Raw genomic sequence first — 6,474 nt, 5'->3', positions numbered from 1 at the left:
CAACCTACAACAGTAGTCAAAAAAGGTGGCAGGGGACACATCATAAAAGTCATGTCAAGAATTCTTGCCCACCAATGCTGGTGATAGGTCACACTGTTTTATATAATAAAACAGGTTCCATGGCTAGTATAGGGAATAGTCTATAGAGATGGTATAAGGAGTTTGAGAGAAATATTCAAGAACTTTTGAAGGTAAACATTCTTCATTAATGCTACTCTGTTTCCCTGGGTCTCCAAAACTTTTTTTTTTTTTTTTTTTAGGAAACTTGATCCTGTCTCACGTTTAGATACGTGATGCAACAGGAATCTGAGAAGAAAAATGGGGAGATGTTTTTTTATTTTGTAAGGTCAAATAGTTCCTGACCTTGAAGAAGTAACTCTCTCCAGCTTCTCTTCTTTTTTTCATTCTTAGAAATCAGCCCTAATTCTTCTCAACTTGGCAAAAATAAATTTTCCAGAGACTGTGAAGTCCAGGTGAGTTTCATACCATCATCATCTTGTGGACTGGGCATGAGAAGGGGCAGACATAGAATATACTTAAGACTCTCGCAACATTTTTCAATATGTTGTATGGTAGATATTTTTTCAAAATACGAAACTAAATGTACCAGCTCTATTTATTCGTTAGATAACCGCTAATTTAAAATGCTACTTTTCAAAATGCAATGTGATAACTAAAACATGGTGAGGTGTGTATAGAAATTCTGTGTACTATTTTGCAATTTTTTGTGAATTGGGTGGGGAAGTGACCATTAGCCCTATTGCAGCCCTGGAGCTGGGCATCCCACACACACATGAATTTAGTTCTTACACTCTCTGCTCTCTTCGTTTCACCTATTTTCTTATTTCCCTAACAGGAACAACATTTTTAATTAGTGCAGCTTTATATGTTTTAATAACTCATAGGTCACGGCATTAAAAATTTTCCTTTTTTTATGAATCTCAGTTGAGCATGCCTTTCTTTAATACTAAATGTGTTGAATGTCAGAAAATATCCCTCAAGTGGTCAATTCAGATACTAAATCTCTTATAACCGATTTTGATTTTTACATATTGACTTGTCCTGAGCAAACTACTGGCAAATTGTACTCACCATCTATAAATGCATAATTAGCTTTAAGTCAACATCATGGTCACATGAACTATGAGCCACTCAAAGTCTTGGCTGCCCAAGTTAAATACACATATTTCTATGAAGCCCAGATCTCTGTGGTATAAAGAAAATGTCCACATCGCCATTCTAGTGTGTGTTTTACTAGCTGAATTTCACAAATTATCAAAATAACAGTAAATGGATTTGCTCTGACTTAGTGAGTCTCTCAAATCGGTGTGAAAATGGGAATGCAACACTCGCTTTTAAGGTTTGAAATCCTTTCTAATATTTTAATATATTTTCATGCTTGGTCATTCTCAAACTTGACCATACATTAGAAATTCTTGGAAGGTTGTACAAAATGTACTTATACCTGGGTCTCTGATGAATCAGAATCTCTGAGGTTAGAGCCCTATTGTCTATATAGTTTAACTTGTCAAATGATTCTAATATACAAGGGTGGTTGAGAACCATCACAAATGGCTCCCAGGGTTTCCTCTCAATCATCTGGCTAGCAGGCCAGATCACCGAAATCCTAGTTCATTTTCGAAGGAGAAGGGAGCACATACAGAATAAGTATCCAAATCACTAGGGGAATGGGAGGTTTGGAGAGTTTTTAATAGTTAAAACTATTTCCAAAAGAGGGCCTGTGAGTCTGCACTGAGGATACTATGCTTCTCTCTCCTTCCACCCACCCCCTAAAAGAAGTTCCTCAATCTAGAAGCCCACAGACTTGTATGTATTTGGCTTAATTCAGTAGGTAAACAGGTGAAAACAGATGTTCTGTTCTGGCCCAATATATGAAGTCACTGATATTTCACCAGATTCTTTTACCGTATTCATTAACTCCATTCATTTTACTATTTTTAAATATAGTTTTTATTTTACTCTCTTGGTTAACAATGGATATTTACGGTAAGAGAATAGCAGACAGCAAAACAGGGAGACCGTGAACAAGAAAAGCAACACATACATGAAAAATAATGACAGAAAAGACAGAATGTGCGACAGGAAGACAGAGCTGTATTCATCCATAGTTTTTCGAGAAGCGACCCGATAACAGGAGAACAGAGTTATTTCCTACTAGGTTTGAACAATTGCGTTGATTTCCCAAGCATTCTGTTGCAATGCACCCATCATCTCGATATGTAGGAAGACAAGCATCCCAAAGACAAAATGCTCCCAGACAACATTTTCCTTGTTAAGAATCAAAGGTGAACTTTATTTTAAAAAATTACCGAGGTAATTTTAGGTAACAGATAATGCTGTAACCGGTAGTCGAAGGGCTAATTAAATTATATAAAAACGTCTTGTATTTGAGTTAGTATTTGGGGAAAAAAAGGATACAACTTATGTTAGAATGAGCTATAAAAGCAAGCTTAGGTAAAGTAAGACTTTATAGAATCAAATTAGTTTAAATTTAAAAAATAATCTCTTTACATTAAGTATCATCTTTTTGTGAGTGCACGTATTCTAAAAAAATATATAACTAAAAACACTAAATGATCCCTTAGGCCAAATTACCTTTAGTATAAAAGTGAATAAGAATCATGGTAAGCAGAAATTGCAGTATACAAGGACAAGTAAAGATCTTCTTTCCTGTCACAGGAAACCCGATCTTTCACCCACACAACTGTCTACTCTTCACATTTATGTTTCTCAAAAGATTTTAATGAAGTACAATTATAAAATGACAAAGCATCACAGTCCAGAGCAAGAAGCATGGTTGACATTAAATGAGGCTAGTGAAACTGGGGGCTGATCGTGGGGAAACACTTCCCCAGGGCCACACTTCTTGGCTTCTTCAGCATGACCTTCTCGTATTTTCCATCAGGTATCAGAACATCGTTCTTGGCTCCTTGCTCTCTCTGCCTCCCTGGCAAACCTGGCTGCCCTCAGGGCCTCAGCCCCTCTCTCCCTTGCATTTTTCACTTTCTGACTCCGTCTGCGGATGTCCCCATAAGTTACAGGCTGTCTGTAGAGTGGCTGGAGGAGACCGAGACTCACTCCTGGGATCACCTCTGCCCAGTCTGAAGACTGTGTGGCAGTGGGCTGGAGGCTGGGGTCTAGATACCCAGCACCAGCACAGCCCAGGGATTCACCTGGACCACCTGGTGCAATTATATTTAAGGTATTTGTGATATGGAAAGTACTTAAAAGTTCTCCTTCACTGCTGCAGGCCTGGAGTCCCTGCAGTCTCCTGTGTGCGCAGACTTACTGGGACTTCTGCAAGGTCTCCTCCCGTTGACTGTACCTGACCTCAGTGCCAGGGTAGGAAGTCATCCTTGTAGCTGGCCTCTTAAAAATGCAGCTGGTGAGTATTATAGTGCAGACCTTTCACGATGTCTCTGCTTGGTCTTGGATAAATGGACCTGTCTTTTCTTCTCTGAAGTCTGTGGCATCATATTTCTTTTGAGCTTCCCCTGTGAAAACAAAATGAAATGTGAAATTTGAATAAAATGGGGGATGCAGACTACAAGCCATGGAGAATGTTCTCACCTCATTTGGATCTTCCACCCTCCTGTATCCTGGAGAAATATCTCTCAAACTGCCCTGTGCATCACAATCATTTGGAGGGTTTTTAAAACACAGATTGCTGGACCTCCACCCAAGGAGCCCTGGGGAGGGCTAAGAATTTGCACTTCTAAGTGTTCCCGGATGCTGCTGATGCTGCTGGCACAGGCACCACACACTGAGAACTACATCCTGGGACATCAAGCTGATATGAGTCAAGGGCAGAAAGGACTATGAAAACTAGATGCTTCTGTGCCCAGAGCATAGTAATTTAGTGCCTCATCTCTAATGAAATCACATTCCTCTGAGCAATTTGACGCTCACTTCACTTGCACACCCACGTCCCATCATCACTCAAATATTCTCCTGTTCATAAGTAAATAACTCACACATGCCATATTCCCATCACACAGTTATACCCACTGTAAATAACCATTTTTCCTCCCCTGACTCTTCCTCTCTCCTCCTACTCCTCCCTGTTAATCTGGGCTCCACCATCTGATTTAACACAACAATTGATGCTTCTTAGAAGTCAATCCTGCTCTCACATTTGTTCCACATCCACACCCTCTTCTAGCTAGGTCATCCCATCCATTTCCCTGGCTTCAAATACCATTAGTGAACTAGAAATGCCCATAGAATTAGCACAGATCTGGCTTCAACCCTGAGACAAAAATACTCATCTGCCCACTCACCACATCAGTGATAACTCGATGACTCAGCTCACAGTGAGCAGGTCCCAAGTTGAACCAACCAGTTCTCCAAATAATCACCCATATCTCAGGGTCCCCTAATCTCACTTGTTGGTACTGATATCCTGTCTACACCTGAGTGTCATTTTGGACACCCTGCCACCCCACACTGGTACATCAATGAACCATCCGTCCAGCCTCCTGAATCCACCCAAAGATTCTGCACTTTTGAATAATTCTTGAGCACCTTTCAGATTCCTACAAAATACCATTTCCACAGAGTGACCTTTCCTGATCCAGCCATGTAATGTCACATTTTCTCTGTTAATTTTTAAAATTTTTAATTGTAAGTGCATTATCATCTATTTCTCTCATAGTGTTTTTCTCACTAAATTAGATACTCCATGAAGTGAAGACTAATGTGGACTGTAATTTTACACTGCCGTATTCACTCATTGCTTTGCCCTTAGAGAGTGCACAATATATTTATCGAAAGAAATTTTTCAAACTCCAAAAAATACTTTCTAAAATTTTCAAACAAATTCACTTGACTGCAGTAATACAAGGATAGAATCTGTTTTGTGGTATAATGCAATAAGTTATCACTAATATTGCAAATCCTTTCTGTCTGTAATCCATTATAAGACTCTAGCCACAATAATCTATTTAAAATGTAAACCTAATCAGTGCACCTTTCCTTTACAATCTCTCATTTCTGTCTTCAGATACTTTTTGTGTGTGTGTGTGTGTGAGGAAGATCGGCCCTGAGCTAACATCTGCCAATCCTCTCTTCTTTTCTTGCTGAGGAAGACTGGCCCTGGGCTAACATCCATGAACATCTTGCTCTCCTTTATATGGGACGCCGCCACAGCATGGCTTGACAAGCAGTGCCTTGGTGCAAGCCCGGGATCCAAACCGGCAGACCCTCGGCCACCTCAGCAGAGCGTGTGCACTTAATCTCTTGCGCCACTGGGACGGCCCCCTCAGATACTTTTTACAAGTGAAGTCATAAATCTCACTTCATCCCTGTTGTCCTGCCATAATCATTAATACCATCCCTTTTACTTTCCAACATGTCCCAGTGTGGAGGGAAAATTAGTTGATCCTCCCATTTATAGAGCACCTATTATAAGCCAAGTTATGTACTAAAACCCATGATCCAGAATTTAACTTAAAAGTCACTGCCCCTGTTTTTTTTAACCTTGGAGAAAGGAATGAGTTAATAAAGGGACTAATCAATGTGTAATATAGTGTTAGGTATAATTAGATCCTGTAATAAACAGTAAGGGCTACACAGAGATACAGAGACACAGAGAGGGTTGGAGGAATAACAGCAAGGAGGGATAAAGGGAAAGAAATTATCTACAATTATTTCATTTATTTATTTATTTTGTGAGGAAGATCAGCCCTGAGCTAACATCTATGCCAATCCTCCTCATTTTTTTTTTTCCTGAGTAAGACTGGCCCTGTGCTATCATCTGTTCCCATCTTCCTCAACTTTATATGGGATGCCACCACAGCTTTGCCTGACAAGTGGTGCCTCAGTGCCTGTCCAGGATCTGAACCCAGGCCACCAGCAGAGGAGCGTGTGCACTTAAGGGCTACTACGGCATGGGGCCGCCCACCTACAATTATTGATGATGAAGAGATTAGGGAAGGACTAACTGATGAGGTGATATTTGAGCACAGAACTGAATATTTTTTAAAAAATACCAATCACATTGTGGGTAAAAAATTTTCCAGAGACGGGAGCAATGTATACAGTGCAGAGCTGAATATTACTTCCACTTCCCAGTGATGTTGTTGGTTAAAAACAAAACAAAACAAATATCTGGCCTATTATCCCAAGAAAGCTCCCTATGCAGAAAAGTACAACACCTTGATCATTACTTAACAAACATTAACACCTAGGAAACAACTTTCAATAAGGTATCTTCTTGTTTTAAGAGCTACTGCCTGCTCACTTAGAGAGGTTTCACAGAAGGACCAAGTGTACAAATGGACACTCTTGCCATCTGTATGGATTCCACACTCACCAGAATAGGCTGGCTTGGAAAACAGGCCGATGCAGGTTCCTCCATGGCTGCAGAGTTGTCCTGCTGACCCACTCCTGATGTGCAGACAGCCCGTGGATTGCTTGAAAATGTAGTGAGTTCTGCCTCTGATTCCCCTTTTA

The 6,474-nt window shown here is 40.2% G+C and overlaps 1 pseudogene across 1 annotated transcript; it reads right to left on the bottom strand.

Moving 5' to 3' along the window:
• Nucleotides 1-2,116: 2,116 nt before the first annotated feature.
• LOC147911575 (methyl-CpG-binding domain protein 3-like 2B) lies at nt 2,117-6,434 on the bottom strand (annotated as a pseudogene). The gene is made up of 2 exons (XR_015551012.1): nt 6,335-6,434; nt 2,117-3,515 (listed from the first exon to the last, which is right to left on the bottom strand). The product of XR_015551012.1 is annotated as a methyl-CpG-binding domain protein 3-like 2B (transcript).
• Between the last annotated feature and the right edge of the window lie 40 nt (nt 6,435-6,474).

This window comes from Ceratotherium simum, unplaced genomic scaffold, assembly GCF_057802395.1.
Source record: "Ceratotherium simum simum isolate JZ-2026a unplaced genomic scaffold, ASM5780239v1 HiC_scaffold_43, whole genome shotgun sequence".
NCBI classification, from domain to species: Eukaryota; Metazoa; Chordata; class Mammalia; order Perissodactyla; family Rhinocerotidae; genus Ceratotherium; species Ceratotherium simum.
Note: the sequence above shows the minus strand (reverse complement) of the source record. Positions and strands in the feature narration are given on the sequence as shown.